Consider the following 18,196-nt stretch of genomic DNA (forward strand, 5'->3'; position numbering starts at 1 on the left):
TGCTCGGGGATCGTCTTGCTTTGTGCCCAAAGGATCGTTTCCTTAAGGCACAGCCACCCTTCTTGGGCTCCCATCCCATCAAAACTCCTACTCTGCAGTGCGTCCTTGACTAATCGCCTGATTTCATTGAGATCAGCTTTCCTAAAGTCTAGCACTTTCATCCTACTAGTTACCTTACCCACTCGACGTCTTATGGTGAATTCTATTATTAGGTGATCACTGTCTCCCAAATGGCTAACGATCTGGAGGTCCCCTATCATGTCATCCCCCGTTGCCAATACCAGATCCAGTATGGCATTCCCCCTAGTGGGACCGTGTACCTCCTGTGTCAGGTGGAGGTCCTGTACACAGGTTAGAAACCTGCATGAGCGGTGGGACCTTGCTGTCTGCGTCTCCCAGCAGATGTCCGGGTAGTTTAGGTCCCCCATGACTACCGCCTCTTTAGCTTTTATGGTCTCTGAGAGTTGCCTCAGGAGCCCCGCATCTATTTCTTCCCCTTGATGTGGGGGTCTGTAGCAGACCCCTACCACCAAATCCCTTTCTCCTTGCCCCCCACGTAGCCTAACCCACAATCCTTCTACTTCCTCAACCTCGGATTCTGTCTTGATGAGGGTTGATGTATATTGCTCACTGACATAAAGTGCAAGGAAAAGCAATAATAGATGCATGCATAGCTAGAGGGTGGAAGACAGGGTGAAGGAAGTAGAGAAACAGAGTTAATTTTATTCTCTATCTGGAGATCTCTGTGGAGGTAGTTCTTGAATGTAGCAGTTTCATTCAAAATGTTATTGTCCTCAGCCAGCCATGTGGCCAGCTTTTTCTTGAATCACAAGTGAATGTCTGCTCATTTGCTTATTGGTTCAATCTTTGCAGCTCAGACTAACTTGCAAAGACTGAATCAATTCAGCTTCAGGTTTTTTAACTGTCTGTGCTTAGTGCAGGGGTTCAAACAAGGGAAAGCTCCAAAGGAGCAATTTTTTCCCCACATGCATGAAGTGGCTTGTACTGATACAACCACCCTGCAGTCTGGAGCAGGGCAGATCCGCATGCAGACAGGACCATAGTGTGGCCAGGCTCCAAGCATCCCATGTAAGAAGGAAATGGTGGTGAAAGTGCTGAGCAAAGTGAGACTGGCACCAGACAGGGCCTGGTGGGTTAAACACAAAGCAGATGTGCTGAAGAAGGTAATGCCAACGTCTTCTTCCTCCAGAAAACCTCCAAAACCATGACATCCTGTTGAGTCCCCATCATTGCATTCCAGTTCAAATACTTCCTGGCCTTAAAGAGCAAGAACAGCCCAGCATAAACCAGCATTACTTGCTCACTTTGGAGATCTTTTGTTAGGATGGCAAGCAACACACCTGAATTCCCAGGTAAGAATGTACCCTGTATGGTGGTCACAGTAGCACATGGGGGGACAGAGCTGCCCAGCTGCCTGCACTGACTTATGTTGGCTGAATATCACAGTCAGATTGTACTGTTAACCTTTCCCTCTCCCTTGCTCATAACATTCAGTAATTGGAAACTGTCCATTATTGGTGTGAGATCAGAGGGGAGGACTGGGGGTACAAGGCAAAGCTGCTTAGCTTGTGACAAGAGCAGACTCTGTGAGTGGCATGCGGCAGCTCAGGTGGATGGTGGCTGCAAACCAACACACAGAGCAGGAGCCAAGGTGCAGAACAGGGAGAGAGCACAGGGGAAGAAGCAGAAAGCAGAGCAGCAGATCAGGGCACTCAAAGTGGCACTTGGGGAGGGTGCAGGGACTAGTTTGGCCCGTACTGGTTTAACTCTTCAGAGATTGAAAAAAATCCATTGGAGGCCTGTCTTTCCCAATGCATTTTCTCTGGATATCCCAATGATGGGTCCCGGAGTTAGCAACCTCATGGACACAACTCAGTTTTCAACGTCAGTACCTTACCCAGCTCCCTGGTGCTTACCTTCCTGAGATATCTGTTGAGATTTGCTAAGTTGCCTCCTAGATATCTCAGCCTGAATCTCTCAGTGCTTTGGCCCCCACTGTACAAAGGAGCAGAGGACATGTTCTGTGTCCTGCTCTTTGTCTGTCTCATCCTTGCAGGGCACAAGTACTTAGCAGCATGTAGTACATGGCTTCAATCTTATAAACTAAGTGCTGGTGTGTCTCATAAACCTCCATGGGCTTGGCCACAGAAATGGATCCATGTCCCCTGATGCCCTCTGTAATGAGCTGCAAAGTGTCTATTACTCAGCCTTCTTACCCAAACCATCTCTAGAGAAGTCACATTAAGAGGATGCTCTTTCACTTGCCAAGGTCCCCAGTGGGGAGACACAGTAGAAATACCCGCAAGGAAAAGGAGAAGGATCAACAAGTACCAAGGCTTTTTGCTGGAGGAGAAAGAGTTCCTGATGAAGTGTAAGTATGGAAATACACCAGGGGCTGCTGACCTTAGGAGGCTGTGACAGGGATAGTCCTGAAAGACACCGGGGTGGCGGAGGACAAATCTGGACCTCCTTTCCATGTGGTGGAAAGCACAGAGGCCACTCTTCTTCCAGGGGGTTGGGGTGTAGGACTGCACTCGCTCATCTCCATGTGGCTGTGCTGCTCTGTGCCACAGACAGGGTCATCTCAGAGCCCCAGAACAGACTGGTGCTGCCCATGAATAGGTGCCCCATCCAAGGGAGCCTCCATGGTGACTGTCAGCTGGAGAAGGTGGCACCTCTCCCTTGGGCTTGTCCCACTGCTTGTCATCCAGCAGAAGCACCAGTTGGAGTTTGGCCACAGCTAACATAGGAACTTTCTTTTAAATGTCTTCTGAATGAGGCTGCGTTGGTACAGCCACCCTTTGGAACACACTGGGGCCCAGAGAGGCAGTCAAAAGCCTCTGCTGTGGCACCAAATATTTGCTTAAGCTTCACCTAAAAGCTTGACAGATTCAGCAGCCTCTCTCCAGACTCTGTTCCAATGGTGATGCATCCCAGTATTTAGGGAACTCTTCCTAACCCAGCCTAAATTACCCTTTGTTTTACTTTAAGCCATGTTGAATGGGGAAGTCTACCATCCTTGCAGTGAGGTGTTTAACTGGTGTGATTCAGGCATGTACCGGATGGATAGGGGTAGTTGTAGGTCTGACCACGTAATGGTATTCTGTTTTTCAGGTGAACACCTGGAATCCAGGACGAAGAAAATCCTGAAGGCCTCACATGAGAAGCTGTCCTCCTTTGTGAGTCAGCAAAACATGCCGGATGAGATCAAGTATCTCAAGTGAGTCTGCAACCCAGTGTCTTCTCCATAGCCTGTGGGATTTGGGCACTAGTTGGTAGTCACACAGGACCTCACTTCTGTGACATGGGCAGATTGACTTCATAGTAGGCATATCTACCTCTGAACTCCTGCTGCACTTAGGGGGGTTGGTTTGGATAGGATAGAGGAATTGCTGGAGTAGATCAGACCGAGGGGAAACTCGGTCACGAAGCAAAACTCATGTCACGTGTGTGTGTTAAGTCACAGTGGGGTGACAGCTGCAAGCCTGGTGGCCCCTGCTGAGGGCATGAAGCCTGCCAAGTTTCAAGGAGATTGGTGTAAAGGATTCTGGCTTCTGGAACTCTGCACCTCAGGCTGCTGACAGGCAAAACTCATGGCATAGGTGGTTGTGTGACTGTCTGCGTTAAGGCACGGGGGGTGGAAACTGCAGCCCTGCTTGCCCTTGCTGCGGCCATGAAGCCTGCTAGTTATCAAGCAGATATGTGCAGGGGGAGTGTGGGTTCTGGGGCCCTGCACCTCTGGCTGCAGACAGGCAAAACTTGTGACATGGCTGGGTGACATGACACACACACACAGAGCCCTCTTTTCTATCAAGTAGGAGCTGTTTCTTCTCTAGCATGTCTGTTAAGGTGTGTCCTCACTGTGCGACTCAGTGTGTGTGTGTGTTTATATTTGTGTTAAGGTGTGCCCTCACTGGCACTGGGGCCTGTATACAACACAGTAGTAATGAGACTTCCTCCTCCCCTACAGCCTCAGTCTGGTCCACCACTTTAAATGAGAACAGGTGAGACAATCTGATGTCTTTTTTAGTAGGGCAACTGTATAGTTAGAGAAATGTATCTTAGCAAGCTTTTGGGTTGAAAAGCCCTTCAGTGGACTGAGGAAGCACCTGCAGTTGGTGTGTCTTCTGGTCCTGGATGGAAGGAATAGCAAAGAAGCCAGAGGCTGGCTTGGCAAGCAATGCAGGCCTAGTCGGTGAAAATGGAAATGGGGGCATCAGGGGTGAGGGACAGGGGGCGGGGGAAAGGAGGACATAGCAGCACAGGTAAAAGTGTACAGGTACCTGGGGAGTCAGATGTCCGGCAGGTCGCAGTGTGTCAGAGCTCCACTGTCTATATTGAGTCCATGAGTTTCTGTACCTACTACCTAGGATGCTGATGAAGTGCAGTCCATAGGCTCAGCTCTAAAAAGTGGCTTGAAAATTCAAACAAGCATCTAACCTCATCGCCAGAACTGAAGCCAACTTCCTACAGCTCAAAACGCAAAACCTGCCACCTATCTCCTGTATCCCACAGACTGCACACCAGAATCTATCAAAGACAACGAAACCCAACTCTCTGTGGGGGCACATTCCTCAACAAAAAACCCACTCTGCCTCCAGTCTCTCAGGCCTGATCCTGAGAGGGAACAATTTACAAACCACTTTTCACAGCCAGGCCTATGAACTTCACGTCATCAGCCTCCTAGGTACGGAAAGTCATGGACTCAATATAGACATTGGATTTATGACACACTACAACCTGCCGGACATCTGATTCCCCAGGTACCTCTGCATCTTTACCTGCACTGCTACCTCCCCCTTCCCCCCTGCCCAGCCCCAGCCTGTCCCTCACCCCCTGATGCCTCCATTTCCATTTTCACTGACTGGCTTTCTTGCCTGCATTGCTGGCCAGGCCAGCCACTGGCTTTTTTACTATTCCTTTGATCCAGGACCACCAGACACACCAACTTCAGGTGTTTCCTCAGTCTGGTTTTTCAACCCCAAAACTGGCAGCCTGGGCAGCTAAGCTGAGCTCACCTGGAGCCTCACAACTCCACTGCAACCAGCAAGCCTCAGGTCTGTCAAAGACGTGACAGGTCTGGGCTTTCCCCATCCAGGACTGTGTGTGTGCATGTTAGCTAGAGGTTATGGCACCTCCTACCCGCCTTTCACCAAGGGCTCATTGGTCCTGGCATTTACAGGGCTGCTGCACCACCAGCAGCCCCACCAGGCCTCCCTACCCTGGCGGGATGCAGTTTTAGTGGTCATGCTCAGGACCTGGAGCCTCCTCCTTCCCAATAGCCCCAATCCCATACTTCCAAGTTCATCCTGGCAGGGGAATGAGCTCAGCAGGGACATGTTCTTCCCTTGCTGGCTCGTGATGCAGTGACTGCCCCCTCCAGCTGAGAGTGGGGCATTAACTGGTGTTTAAAAAATGAAAAAAGGAAATAGATGCAGACAGCGTGAGGAGGGTGGCACTTAGTCCATGTGCAGCTGGAGCTTGGGGAACATCAGAAACAGGAGGTTCACTTTCAAGAACACCAACTGCTCCACCAAACCAGGATTCAAGCATATGCAGTGGGGTATCACAACTTCCCCAGGATTGTTGAACCCCCTCTCACATGGAACACTGGTTGGTGGACAGGACAGGTGTTGCCAGGCAACCATGGCCAGATCCTGCCACATCTGACTGCGGCCTGCCCAGTCAGCCAAACAGTTACAGTCCAGCAGCTCCACATCCTCCATCAGATAGTAGCGACCGAAGCCTCAACACTATGTGCCCGAGGCTGGGGTCTGGTGTGTTTGGACCCCAGCACTGAAGCCACGCCCATGGCCCACATTGGCACTGTCAGGGGAAAGTGGATCCCCCTCTTCCATATCCCCTCGCCTCTGCCCTTCTGCCTGCCTGATGCTGTTGACAGGCAACTGCGTCCAGTGATCAAGGGTTTTGGTGCTGCCAGTGCACATGCTCCCCTTCACCCTCAGGTCACACATGCCCGCCATTATGTGGACCGTACTGGACTGCAAGGGATCCAGCCATCTCCTGATGCTCTCCTTTAACCACCTCACCAGTGCCTGCTTGTCTGATGACAGCAGCTTGCCCCAGCCAGGAACATTGATCCCCTGGAACTTCTCCATTTGGTTCTCCAGTTCCCTCACTATGGGGAACACCTGGCTAAGGAGGGCATTACCAGTGCTGAGGGTCTTGATGGCCTTGAGGAAGGGCTTGAGGAACACCTGATCTAGGAGATGGCACCCCACTCGGCTCTGTCAAGAGGACCACTGATCCCGATCTCCCCAAGCAAGACCATGTCATGGATGGCCTTCTGTTGCTCCACCAGCCTCTTGAGCATCAGGTGTGTGGAGTTCCATTGAGTCTCCACATCCTACATGATTTTGTGCTGTGGGATGCTCAGCTCTGCCTGTTTCTGCCGCAGCATCTTGCCCCCCTTGATGCTGCAGTAGAAGTAGCCCACCACTTCCCTGAATTTGGAAATGAGCTGGGTGGTTGTGGCGGCACCATCACAAGCAGATCTGTCCCCCTCCAAGGCACCTGTGACTATGAGATGCAGCCTGTGTGCCACACAGTGGATGCCAACAAAGTTGGCATCATGGATGGCCTTGACCATATTGGCCTCATTGCTGGTGACCATGAACCTGTGGGTGAGGTCGGCCTGCCCAACAAGCCACCCCTGTACCATGCGGTTCATGGCCACCATGATCTCCCTTGCTGTGTGGGACACATCCAGCACCTTGGCTTGAAGGAGAGACCACCGACAGCCTGACTGGTCACACCAGTGCCCTGTGATTGAGAGGAAGGCATGATCACCACCCCAGCTGCATCAGATGTCGGAGCTAAGCTAAGCTATATCCTATCAATCCTTTCTAAGAACAAAAAGGAGCCAGCGACTGACTAGGAAGCCAAACCAGTCCAGCACCTTTCTGACTCTGTTGCTCAGAACTAGGACCAGCTCACAAAAGGCACAGAAAGCCTGCAGACAAAGGCTTTCATGTTGTTTCTATGTCCCTTCCCCAGACACTGTGATTGGAAGGGGACTGAGGGAGAAATCACACTCACCGGCCAGCTAGAGATGTCAGTCCTTCCCCCACTGCTTTCCCTCTCTCTTCTAAGTTTCTGTTTCCCCTCAGAGACTGCCTTCTATATCTCCAAATCGCCAAATCTCTTCCAAATCTTTTCTGAATCAATTCAGAGGCTCTGAATCAATTTGGAAAGTTCTAAGCTTCAAGCGATTTGATTCAGATTAAAAGATTTGGCCTCTGAATCAGGCTGAATGCTCTCCAAATAGAATTGCAAACTGAAACTTCACACAGCCCTAGTGTCTAAAGCGGGTGCTGAGGATGTTCCCCAGACATCCACTCCTGTGCTGCTTCATTTGGATCCATTGCTGCTCCTGTGCTCTCAGACAGGTGCAAAGGCCTATGGTGCCCTTCCCTGCCAGAAGAGAGACTGAGGCCTAGCCTCTGAAGTGCAGACCCTGCAGTGATCACATGCACGTCCATTCCCTTGGGTACTAGGCTACTGCAGTGCACTTTCCTGGAGCTCTTCCACACATCTGTTCCAGACCTCCAGCCCAGCCTTGGAGGTCTTAAATGCCTAAGAGTTCTGCTCCACTTACTGGAACTGGACATGTCTGGTTCATGGCTTCAAAGACAGGGAGCTCTTCACTCCTGCTGATGGGACTGGGATGAAAGAGGCTCAGCATTTCTCACAGAGTTGGGTCTTGTTTCTTTTTTTTATTCTAAATATAATACATCTACTCCTTGTTTAAAGAGCATCAACGCATGTTTCATCATTTGGATTATCAGCGGTATGGTCCGAATCCGGGGGGGGGGGGGGGGGAAGTCCAGGAGACGCTGCTGGCAGAGAGCATCAAGGTTTACCAGACTGGGAAGTGCAGTGACATTGCCCTGGTGGTCACAAAGTCCGATGACCTGAATTTTGAGGAGTACAGGAGGTAACAGAATGGACCATTCTGTCTTGTCTGGGGTGCAGGGGGAGAAAATTCCTTTCCTTTACGATTTATAATCTCCCTGCTTGCTTTTTGCTTGCCACCCCTTTTTGTAGTTCATGTTCATTCATCAGATTCAAAAGCATCTTTTGATTAGTCAAGGAACTGTTCAGTGACCACCACACATAAGAAAAGTCTCCATATAAGCAGGTTGGAAATGTGGGTGGACATTGGTAGCAGGTATCTTAGCCAGGTTGTGTTGTTTTCCACAGAATGTTTTGTCTTCAAGTCAACATGGAGAGCAGAGAACGGTGCTGCTCACTGCATGTTACTTGCTCAGTACAATTGCCCATAGGCCAGTGAAGGTTGAGGACCACTGCTCTGCAGCTTATTCTGAAAGACCCTGCTGTGTTAAACAAGGCTGTAGGAGGTTAAGTCAACTTGCCCATGTGGCCCAACATCACAAAACAGGTCTGAAGAGCGAAGTGGGTATCAGTACCCTTTATAAATAAATCTTTATCTGTGCAACATAGAAATGGCCAAGGTGATCGCTAACTATTTGTTTAAGAACAACAACAACAAAAAATCCATCTCATTAGTTTATTTAATTAGAGCACTTATTAAAAAAAGAAAAATCTGTCCTCCACCATAGCATATTTCCAAGGCTAATGTATAAAAGCAGTTGCCCCCCAGGCCTTCACAGGTTCATTTGGCCACGCACATTCATAGCAAGAGTGGGGATGGAAGACTTTTGTTCCAAAACCAGCATGTGAGCTGGAGGGACAATTTCCATTAATCCTTGACAGGACAGAGTCTGTGCCGTACAGGCTTGGCCTGTTCCGTAGCACGTGGTAGGAACACTTGTTTGCTCCATCACTACAGTGAGCAGCTAATGACATTCCCAGGTCCAGGTTGTGTTCTTCATTGGTTACACATCATGGAGGAAGGTGGACCTTACTGCTCAGAAGAGGACTTGGGACTAGAACATTCAGTGAAAGGACTATCAGAGGATTTGACTGTACATCTACCATCTTCCCTTCTACCCCGTCCACATGCCTGAGAGAGAGAGAGGGAGTGAAAAAGGCAGAACAAGGAAGAGGCAGCAAAGGAAGTGTTGAAATGTTTGTCCATAACTGGCAGGACACAGAACTGAATCAGAGGGACATGTTTTCAGAGCTCTTGGGAACCTAGATGTATCCCATGGTATAATAGCAGAAGGCTTGCCATTCAAAGACTTCATTGGCAGGTCCCTATGTGATCTGGTCAGTTGTTCGGGTTGTGTACTATCACCCAAGGGTAGCATTTGCACTTTTGGTCTCTGTTCTGTGGTTTGGGAGAAACTGTATCTCCTCTCCCTCTGTGAACAACTGCTGTTGTCTGTAGGGCATGAGCTACCTTTGCCTGCAAGGAAGAAGCAAGATATTCTGTATCTGTTCTCTCTGGATTCCCCTCTCACTTCCTCTGAAGCATAGATTTCATAAATTTCATAGACATTAGGGCTGGAAGGGACCTCGGAAGATCATCGAGTCCAGCCCCCCGACCAAAGGGCAGGAAGTCAGCTGGGGTCATAGGATCTCAGCAAGATAAGCATCCAGTTTCATCTTGAAGGTGTTCAATGAAGGCACTTGAACCACCTCCGGTGGCAGGCTGTTCCAGACCTTGGGGGCTCAGACAGTAAAGAAATTCTTCCTTATGTCCAGCCTGAAACGATCTTGTAGTAGTTTGTGACCATTCAGCCTCATCATCCCTTGGGGCACTCTGGTGAACAAACGTTCCCCCAGATACTGGTGGTCACCCCTGATAAACTTGTAGGTGGCCACCAGATCACCCCTGAGCCTGCGCTTTTCCAGGCTAAAGAGCCCCAGGGCTCTCAGCCTGTCATCGTAGGTTCTGCTTCCCTGACCTCTGATCATGCGCGTGGCTCTTCTCTGCACTCTCTCAAGCTTCTCCACATCCTTTTTGAATTGTGGAGCCCAAAACTGGACGCAGTACTCCAGCTGTGGCCTCACTAAGGCCGAGTACAGGGGGAAAATGACGTCCCGGGATTTGCTTGAGAAGCATCTATGGATGCAAGCCAGCGTTTTGGTCGCTTTACTAGCCGCAGCATCGCACTGCAGGCTCATGTTCATCTTGTGGTCAATGATGACCCCCAAGTCTCTTTCTTCCATAGTGCTAGCCAACATAGCACTGCCGAGCCTATAAGGATGCTGCGGGGTTTTTTTCCCAAGGTGGAGAACCTTGCATTTATCGGCGTTGAACACCATCAGATTCTCGTCCGCCCACTTGCTGAGCCTGTCCAGGTCAGCCTGGATCATCCGCCTGTCTTCTGGTGTGGATGCTTTGCCCCAAAGTTTGGTGTCATCTGCGAACTTGGCCAGTCCACTTCTGACTCCAGTGTCCACATCATTAATGAAGATGTTGAACAGTATGGGTCCAAGGACAGAGCCCTGGGGGACCCCACTGGTCACAGGACACCACGATGAGTGACTTCCATCAATTACTACCCTCTGGGTCCGACCCCGGAGCCAATTTTCCAGCCAGTGGATCGTGGGGGACCCAAGGCGACAATTGGCCAGTTTCTCCAAGAGACGATCATGGGACACCAGATCGAAGGCTTTTTTGAAGTCAAGATATATGACATCAATCTCTTCTCCCTTGTCCAGGTGATAGGTCACCTGGTCGTAGAAGGATATGAGATTGGTCAAGCAAGACCTACCCGCAACAAACCCGTGCTGGCTATCCCTTAAGATGTTGGCGTCAGCCAGTCCATTAAGGATGGCCTTTTTAATAAACTTTTCTAAGATCTTCCCCGGGATAGAAGTCAGGCTAATGGGCCTATAGTTAGCCGGATCCACTTTCCTCCCTTTCTTGAAGATAGGCACCACATTGGCCTTCTTCCAGTCTTCGGGCACTACACCAGAGCGCCAAGAGTTTTCAAAGATCCGCGCTAGAGGCTGGGCTATGATGCTCGCCAGCTCCTCGAGTACCCTGGGGTGAAGATTGTCAGGGCCGGCTGACTTGAAGGTATCCAGCTTCTCAAGATGTTCCTTCACAAAGTCAGCATTAATGGAGGGCAGGGGATCACCCTCACCCGGACTTCCCGGCCCTGTAGTGGGCACGGGCGTCCCAAGGGGCTGATGAAAGACTGACGCAAAGTACCTATTTAATAGGTTGGCTTTTTCCTGGGCGTCAGTTGTCAGTTGCCCCATCTGGTTCAGCAGGGGTCCAACGTTGCCCCTGCTTTTCCTCCGGCTCCCCACATATCTGAAAAAGGACTTTTTATTGTCCTTGATGCTCAAAGCTAGCTGGAGTTCAGTTGCAGCCTTGGCTTTCCTGGTCTGCTCCCTGCAGGACTGGACCAGTGCAGAATAATCCTCCTTGGAGGTGACTCCCATCCTCCATCCTTTGTAGGCCTCTCTTTTTAGCCTCAGGAGGTCCCTGGAGAGCCAGGGGGGCTGCTGTGCCCTCTTGCTGCCTTTCCTCCGAGATGGAATAGACTTAGTTTGTGCATTGAGGATCGCTCCCTTGAGGAGCAACCACTCTTCTTGAACTCCCCTCTCCCTGAGGTCACAGTCCCTTAGGGCCTCACTGACAAGCCTCCTGAGCTTGTCAAAGTCGGCTTTCCTGAAGTCAAGGACTTGCGTGTTGCTGACTGACTTGCCAGCTTTTCGGCAGATGGTGAAGGTGATCAGCTCGTGGTCGCTGTCACCCAGCTTCCCATCGATCACTAGGTCGCCGACTAGGTCATCCCCAGTAGCCAGTACCAGGTCGAGCAGCGCTTTGCCTCTCGTTGGCCCATAGACTTCTTGAGTCAGGTAGAGGTCATCCATGCATGAGAGGAAGCTCTGCGACCACTCAGATTTTGCTGAGCGATCCTCCCACGAGATGTCTGGGTAATTGAAGTCACCCATGACAACCATGGTCCTGGAGCAAGCTACCTCAGCCAGTTCCTGGGCAAACTCCTGGTCAAGCTCAGGACTTTGGGTGGGAGGTCTGTAATAGACTCCCACCATTGTGTCCCCCGTGCCGTGTTCCCCACGGATTTTAACCCAGAGGGTCTCCAGCCATCCACCCTGGTCGCCAATATCGGCTTGCAGGGACGCGTAGCTTTCCTTAACATAGAGAGCTACACCCCCGCCCCTTTTCTCTACACGATCCCTCCTGTACAGGGTATAGCCATCTATCCCCTTGGTCCAGTCATGGGTGGAGTCCCTCCAGGTCTCCGTTATCCCTATGACATAGTAATTGTTTGCACTGAGCAGGAGGATGAGCTCCTCCTGCTTATTCCCCAAGCTCCTGGCATTAGTGTACAGGCAGGCAAGTGCCCCCTGGGGGGCTCCTTCCTTGCCCACAGATTTTACCAGGGCTGGGGCTGGGGTGGGCTCCCTTGAGTGCCGTGATCCGCTGGCTTTGCAAGGATTGCTCAGCAGGCCAGCAGTGGCGGTAGTCCCCCCGTCCCCCAATGGGCTTAGTTTAAAGCCCGGTGGAGCAGGTCAGCCAGTCTGGCTGAGAAGAGCCTCCTCCCCAGGGGAGAGATGTGGAGACCATCTCTTCCCAGCAGCTCGCTGCCTCTCTCGCCAAAGAGCGGGCTGTGGTCATGAAAGCCAAAGCCTTCCTGACGACACCAGCGCCGCAGTCTTTGGTTGACCACGTAGATCCTCCTGTCCCTTCTCAGCCCATAGCCTGAGACTGGGAGGATCGACGAGAACACCACCTGTGCCCCCAGACCCTTAAGCCCTGCTCCCAAATCCCTGTAGCGCCTCATGACCTGGCTGGGAGTGCTCCGAGGTAGAACTCAGGCCTAGGCAGGATATGACTCACTGTTTTCCCTGTCTCTTAGGACAGGTGAACCATTTTCCACCTCTAAACTGTGTGTTGTCATCCTTCCCATAATCCCCTGCTGCCATTTAAATGGAAGGGCATGACTTCTGATGTTTGCGGAACCCACTTAACTGTTTTGTTTTTATTTCATCCCTTCAGGGAAAGATGGGTGAATGATGTGAGTATGTGCAGACTTCATTTTCAGAATATGCAAGAGCATTAAAAATGAAAAACTTCTGGCAACCAAACTGGGAGGTGATGGCTGGTGGTTCAAGATGGGCGAGTTATAGCATAAATGAAGGGTCCCTTGGAACATGGTTTTATATTTCACAGAGCAATGTCTTTTCTCCAAAGAGCACTATTTTAGAGACTAACTCAGAGCACTGCTGTGGTCCTAGCAGTTGCCTGTTAAATTATGCATATACTGATCGTGTAGATGAATCTGCTCTTTAAGGCAAGTGATGTTTAAGAAGTGAATGGCACACATGGAAAGTCCATCCAAAATTCAAGTTGTGCTCTTTCAACCAGAGACATCAGCTAAGACCAAAGGGCCAGGTGTATGGGGCCAAGGAGTTAGGAAATCAGAAGCTGGTTGGTTAGGAAGGGTTGTGCATCATGTAGACTTTAGACTGGGGAAAACCTCCTGGAGTGTGGGTAGTTCTTGCCGTTTTACTCAGGAGACTTCAGAATTCACCAGCAGACTCTCCCTATGCCTGTAGAAGGATGTTTGTGCCCAAAAGCTTGCAAAGAACAATTTTTCCAACTATTTAGTTGGTCTAATAAAAGATATCACATCTACCCAAAGACCCTTGTCTGCCTAGTTCTTGCTCAGGCATTTTAATCTAAACTCAAATCTTTGACCCGTGTAAAGCAGGAAGCTAGACTAGATGAACCTCTCTGGCTTTAAAATTGATGAATTTGTGAAGATAGTTTGGCAGTCTTGGGGAATGCATATAATAACGTTCATTGCTTCTCCAACATAGAACTCTTTAGACAGTGAACATGATGCTGTCTTGGAGAGGAATGAAAATGTGAAGCTGGAACGGAGAAAAAAACTCATGAGGAAGCTGAAGGTAAGCACATGGTGATATGTTGGAATCGCAGGAAATTCATCCCCTTTGTATCTCTTTAGGGAATATGAATTTCATTAGTGCTATGACACTTAGTGCTGCTGCGCTCCTCCTGCTATACCTGTGGCACCTTCACGTGTGATGTCTTGTGTTGCGTCAGGTTAACGGTCATTTTACAAAGTTTAGATGATGGATATGTCTGGGCTGGTTTGCACAGGGCTGATCCTGCCTCAGGCAGGGCTTGGAATTGATATGACCTGGAGGACCCTTCCAGCCCCACTTCTCTATGTTTTATACAATTATTGCTCTAAAGCAGAACTGTTCACCTGGGCTGCTCTGACTTTAGATGCCTTTTCTTCCCTCAGCTTTTTCTTCCTGCTCCCACCCCAGAGGGCAGGGCAACGAAGCCCTGGGACCCATGGGAGCCGGCAACTTAGTTCAATGAGGAAGCTGAAGTGCAGGCTGCCTGCATGACTCATCGCACCACTGCTGATCTGCTTCTGTTTCGCAACCTCTCTTTTTACCCTCCAAACAACAAAGCTGAGAACAGGATGCAACGGGGGCAGCTAGATGAGCAGCAGAAGGGAGGAGCACACAAAAACTAGCAGCACGGTTTGGCACTGGGCCATTAGCGGGGATGGCTGAGGATGCACGACTGAGTCCGCTAATTCCTGTTGCAGTGCACAGTACAGGAACTGCTGTGGGACTATGCAATGACAATAGGATTTTTCTGAAACTGGTTCAAATAGTCCACTTCATCAGTGCTCACTGTGTGTGTGTTTGTCCTCTAGAAAGAGCTGCCAAGTGACTCGGAGATTCTGGATAAGGAAGATCTAGTTTACACAGTCAGTGCCCGAGAATACCGGCAAGAGGAGAAGCTCACTAAGGAAGAGACAGGTAACGTCCACTCTTTCCCCATGAGCAGAGCAGTGATACTGTGAGTGTTTCTTTGGCCAGGACACTGCACCATTTGCTGGACTCATTTCAATAGTGACAGAGAAACTTTAAAGGGGTAGAAGCTTGGTTCAGAGAAGCATCTCCAAATGCATGGATGTCAAAGGTTTATATTTGTTGTCAATGCTTGTATTGGCAATGTACTGATTGGGAGGCCACAACCAAAATCAGAGCTCTGTTGTGCTGGGCAATGTACATGTTAATAGCAAGGCCTCTGGCAAACATTACACGCTTAAGACATGATTAATCAATTAATCACATCTTTAGTAATCCCAGAATCATGTTCCTGCAATTAATGGTGTGATAAAATAGGGGCTAAGCCACAAATCTTTTATGCAAAACTTGAGTAACTTCAATTGATTGTGAGGCTAGTGCCAGTCAGCCAATTGGTGCTTCCAGCAGCAAGATCAAGGGAGCCTTGGCGGGCTCTGGTGAGTTCCCAAGACAGGTCTCATTGATCAGCTGACTGGTGCTGTGAGCTATGGGCACCCAGCTTGCTACTTGCCAGTGCAGGAAGAGCCTGGGATCATGATCACATATGAGGTGTGACTGTTACAATATGAGGTGCGACTGTTAGGATATCAGATCAGATCCCATCAATCCTTTCACTTAACATTTGCCAGAGGCATAGGCAGATTAATGCCCAGGCCTGCTGGGCATTGGCCCAGGGTCCTTCAGAAAATGGGGTCCCCCAGGAGCAAGAAGCAGGCAATCTGGCATGCATATGTGTATATGCAGACCAGCCGCAGGCATACTGGTGGCCAGGAGCCCAGCAGAGAGCAGGGAGCAGCTGCACAGTGCAGCAGAGAGGAAATCTCCATGCACGGTGATAAGTTGGGGGTGGGAGAGGGGTGAAGGGGAAATTGAAGCCGCACAGTGAGGGAGGGGGCTGGGGTAGGGGCAGGCACTCGAGCCATGGTAGTGCCCAGCTCCAGCCAGGGCAGTGCATTCCTGGGGCAGGGAGCAGGACTGAGGCATGGGTGGGATGCTTGTCCAAGGGGTCTGGGAGCAGGAGGAGGAGCAGCTCCCTGTTGCTGCATGCACCCCAAGCCAGGGGCGCCATGGGGGGGCATGTGCCCCCAACATTTGTGCATGGGGCAGAGGCAGGCTATGCAATGTTTGCTTGGGTCTGTCTGCCTGCTTTCTTTGCCAGGGCCCTGAGTCCCCTCCCTGCCCCACTGGGAAGGGTGCAAGGCCCCCTGGGAAAAAGCAACAGAGAGACCCAAGCAAAATACTAGTGCAGGCAGTTGGGCAAATCATTTTAAAGCTCCATGTCTGAAGCTAGGCTACTAAGTGAATGAGGTGCTTAGCATACTTGAAAAATCTTGAGGCCACTTATCTAGATACCCAAAGCCTTTAAAGCCTAAAGAGGCTCAGCATTTCTCACAGAGTTGGGTCTTGTTTCTTTTTTTTATTCTAAATATAATACATCTACTCCTTGTTTAAAGAGCATCAACGCGTGTTTCATCATTTGGATTATCAGCGGTATGGTCTGAATCCGGGGGGGAAGTCCAGGAGACGCTGCTGGCAGAGAGCATCAAGGTTTACCAGACTGGGAAGTGCAGTGACATTGCCCTGGTGGTCACAAAGTCCGATGACCTGAATTTTGAGGAGTACAGGAGGTAACAGAATGGACCATTCTGTCTTGTCTGGGGTGCAGGGGGAGAAAATTCCTTTCCTTTACGATTTATAATCTCCCTGCTTGCTTTTTGCTTGCCACCCCTTTTTGTAGTTCATGTTCATTCATCAGATTCAAAAGCATCTTTTGATTAGTCAAGGAACTGTTCAGTGACCACCACACATAAGAAAAGTCTCCATGTAAGCAGGTTGGAAATGTGGGTGGACATTGGTAGCAGGTATCTTAGCCAGGTTGTGTTGTTTTCCACAGAATGTTTTGTCTTCAAGTCAACATGGAGAGCAGAGAACGATGCTGCTCGCAGCATGTTACTTGCTCAGTACAATTGCCCATAGGCCAGTGAAGGTTGAGGACCACTGCTCTGCAGCTTATCCTGAAAGACCCTGCTGTGTTAAACAAGGCTGTAGGAGGTTAAGTCAACTTGCCCATGTGGCCCAACATCACAAAACAGGTCTGAAGAGCGAAGTGGGTATCAGTACCCTTTATAAATAAATCTTTATCTGTGCAACATAGAAATGGCCAAGGTGATCGCTAACTATTTGTTTAAGAACAACAACAACAAAAAATCCATCTCATTAGTTTATTTAATTAGAGCACTTATTAAAAAAAGAAAAATCTGTCCTCCACCATAGCATATTTCTAAGGCTAATGTATAAAAGCAGTTGCCCCCCAGGCCTTCACAGGTTCATTTGGCCATGCACATTCATAGCAAGAGTGGGGATGGAAGACTTTTGTTCCAAAACCAGCATGTGAGCTGGAGGGACAATTTCCATTAATCCTTGACAGGACAGAGTCTGTGCCGTACAGGCTTGGCCTGTTCCGTAGCACGTGGTAGGAACACTTGTTTGCTCCATCACTACAGTGAGCAGCTAATGACATTCCCAGGTCCAGGTTGTGTTCTTCATTGGTTACACATCATGGAGGAAGGTGGACCTTACTGGTCAGAAGAGGACTTGGGACTAGAACATTCAGTGAAAGGACTATCAGAGGATTTGACTGTACATCTACCATCTTCCCTTCTACCCCGTCCACATGCCTGAGAGAGAGAGAGGGAGTGAAAAAGGCAGAACAAGGAAGAGGCAGCAAAGGAAGTGTTGAAATGTTTGTCCATAACTGGCAGGACACAGAACTGAATCAGAGGGACATGTTTTCAGAGCTCTTGGGAACCTAGATGTATCCCATGGTATAATAGCAGAAGGCTTGCCATTCAAAGACTTCATTGGCAGGTCCCTTTGTGATCTGGTCAGTTGTTCGGGTTGTGTACTATCACCCAAGGGTAGCATTTGCACTTTTGGTCTCTGTTCTGTGGTTTGGGAGAAACTGTATCTCCTCTCCCTCTGTGAACAACTGCTGTTGTCTGTAGGGCATGAGCTACCTTTGCCTGCAAGGAAGAAGCAAGATATTCTGTATCTGTTCTCTCTGGATTCCCCTCTCCCTTCCTCTGAAGCATAGATTTCATAAATTTCATAGACATTAGGGCTGGAAGGGACCTCGGAAGATCATCGAGTCCAGCCCCCCGCCCAAAGGGCAGGAAGTCAGCTGGGGTCATAGGATCTCAGCAAGATAAGCATCCAGTTTCATCTTGAAGGTGTTCAATGAAGGCGCTTGAACCACCTCCGGTGGCAGGCTGTTCCAGACCTTGGGGGCTCAGACAGTAAAGAAATTCTTCCTTATGTCCAGCCTGAAATGATCTTGTAATAGTTTGTGACCATTCAGCCTCATCATCCCTTGGGGCGCTCTGGT

General features: G+C 49.7%; 1 protein-coding gene across 11 annotated transcripts in view; it reads left to right on the plus strand.

Moving 5' to 3' along the window:
• The first annotated feature begins 11,576 nt into the window (after positions 1-11,576).
• Positions 11,577-18,196, plus strand: part of LOC132250746 (nuclear GTPase SLIP-GC-like) — a 28,931-nt gene continuing 22,311 nt past the window's right edge. For 9 of the 11 annotated variants that reach the window (XR_009462338.1, XR_009462337.1, XR_009462344.1 and 6 more), the window contains exons 1-3: positions 11,577-13,866; positions 14,229-14,760; positions 16,266-16,439. The gene's annotated coding sequence lies outside the window, so the exon portion shown is untranslated. The remainder of the gene's footprint in view (positions 13,867-14,228; positions 14,761-16,265; positions 16,440-18,196) is intronic. The other 2 variants (XR_009462341.1, XR_009462339.1) reach the window with 2 other exon arrangements.

Source organism: Alligator mississippiensis, chromosome 1 (genome assembly GCF_030867095.1).
Source record: "Alligator mississippiensis isolate rAllMis1 chromosome 1, rAllMis1, whole genome shotgun sequence".
NCBI lineage: Eukaryota > Metazoa > Chordata > Crocodylia > Alligatoridae > Alligator > Alligator mississippiensis.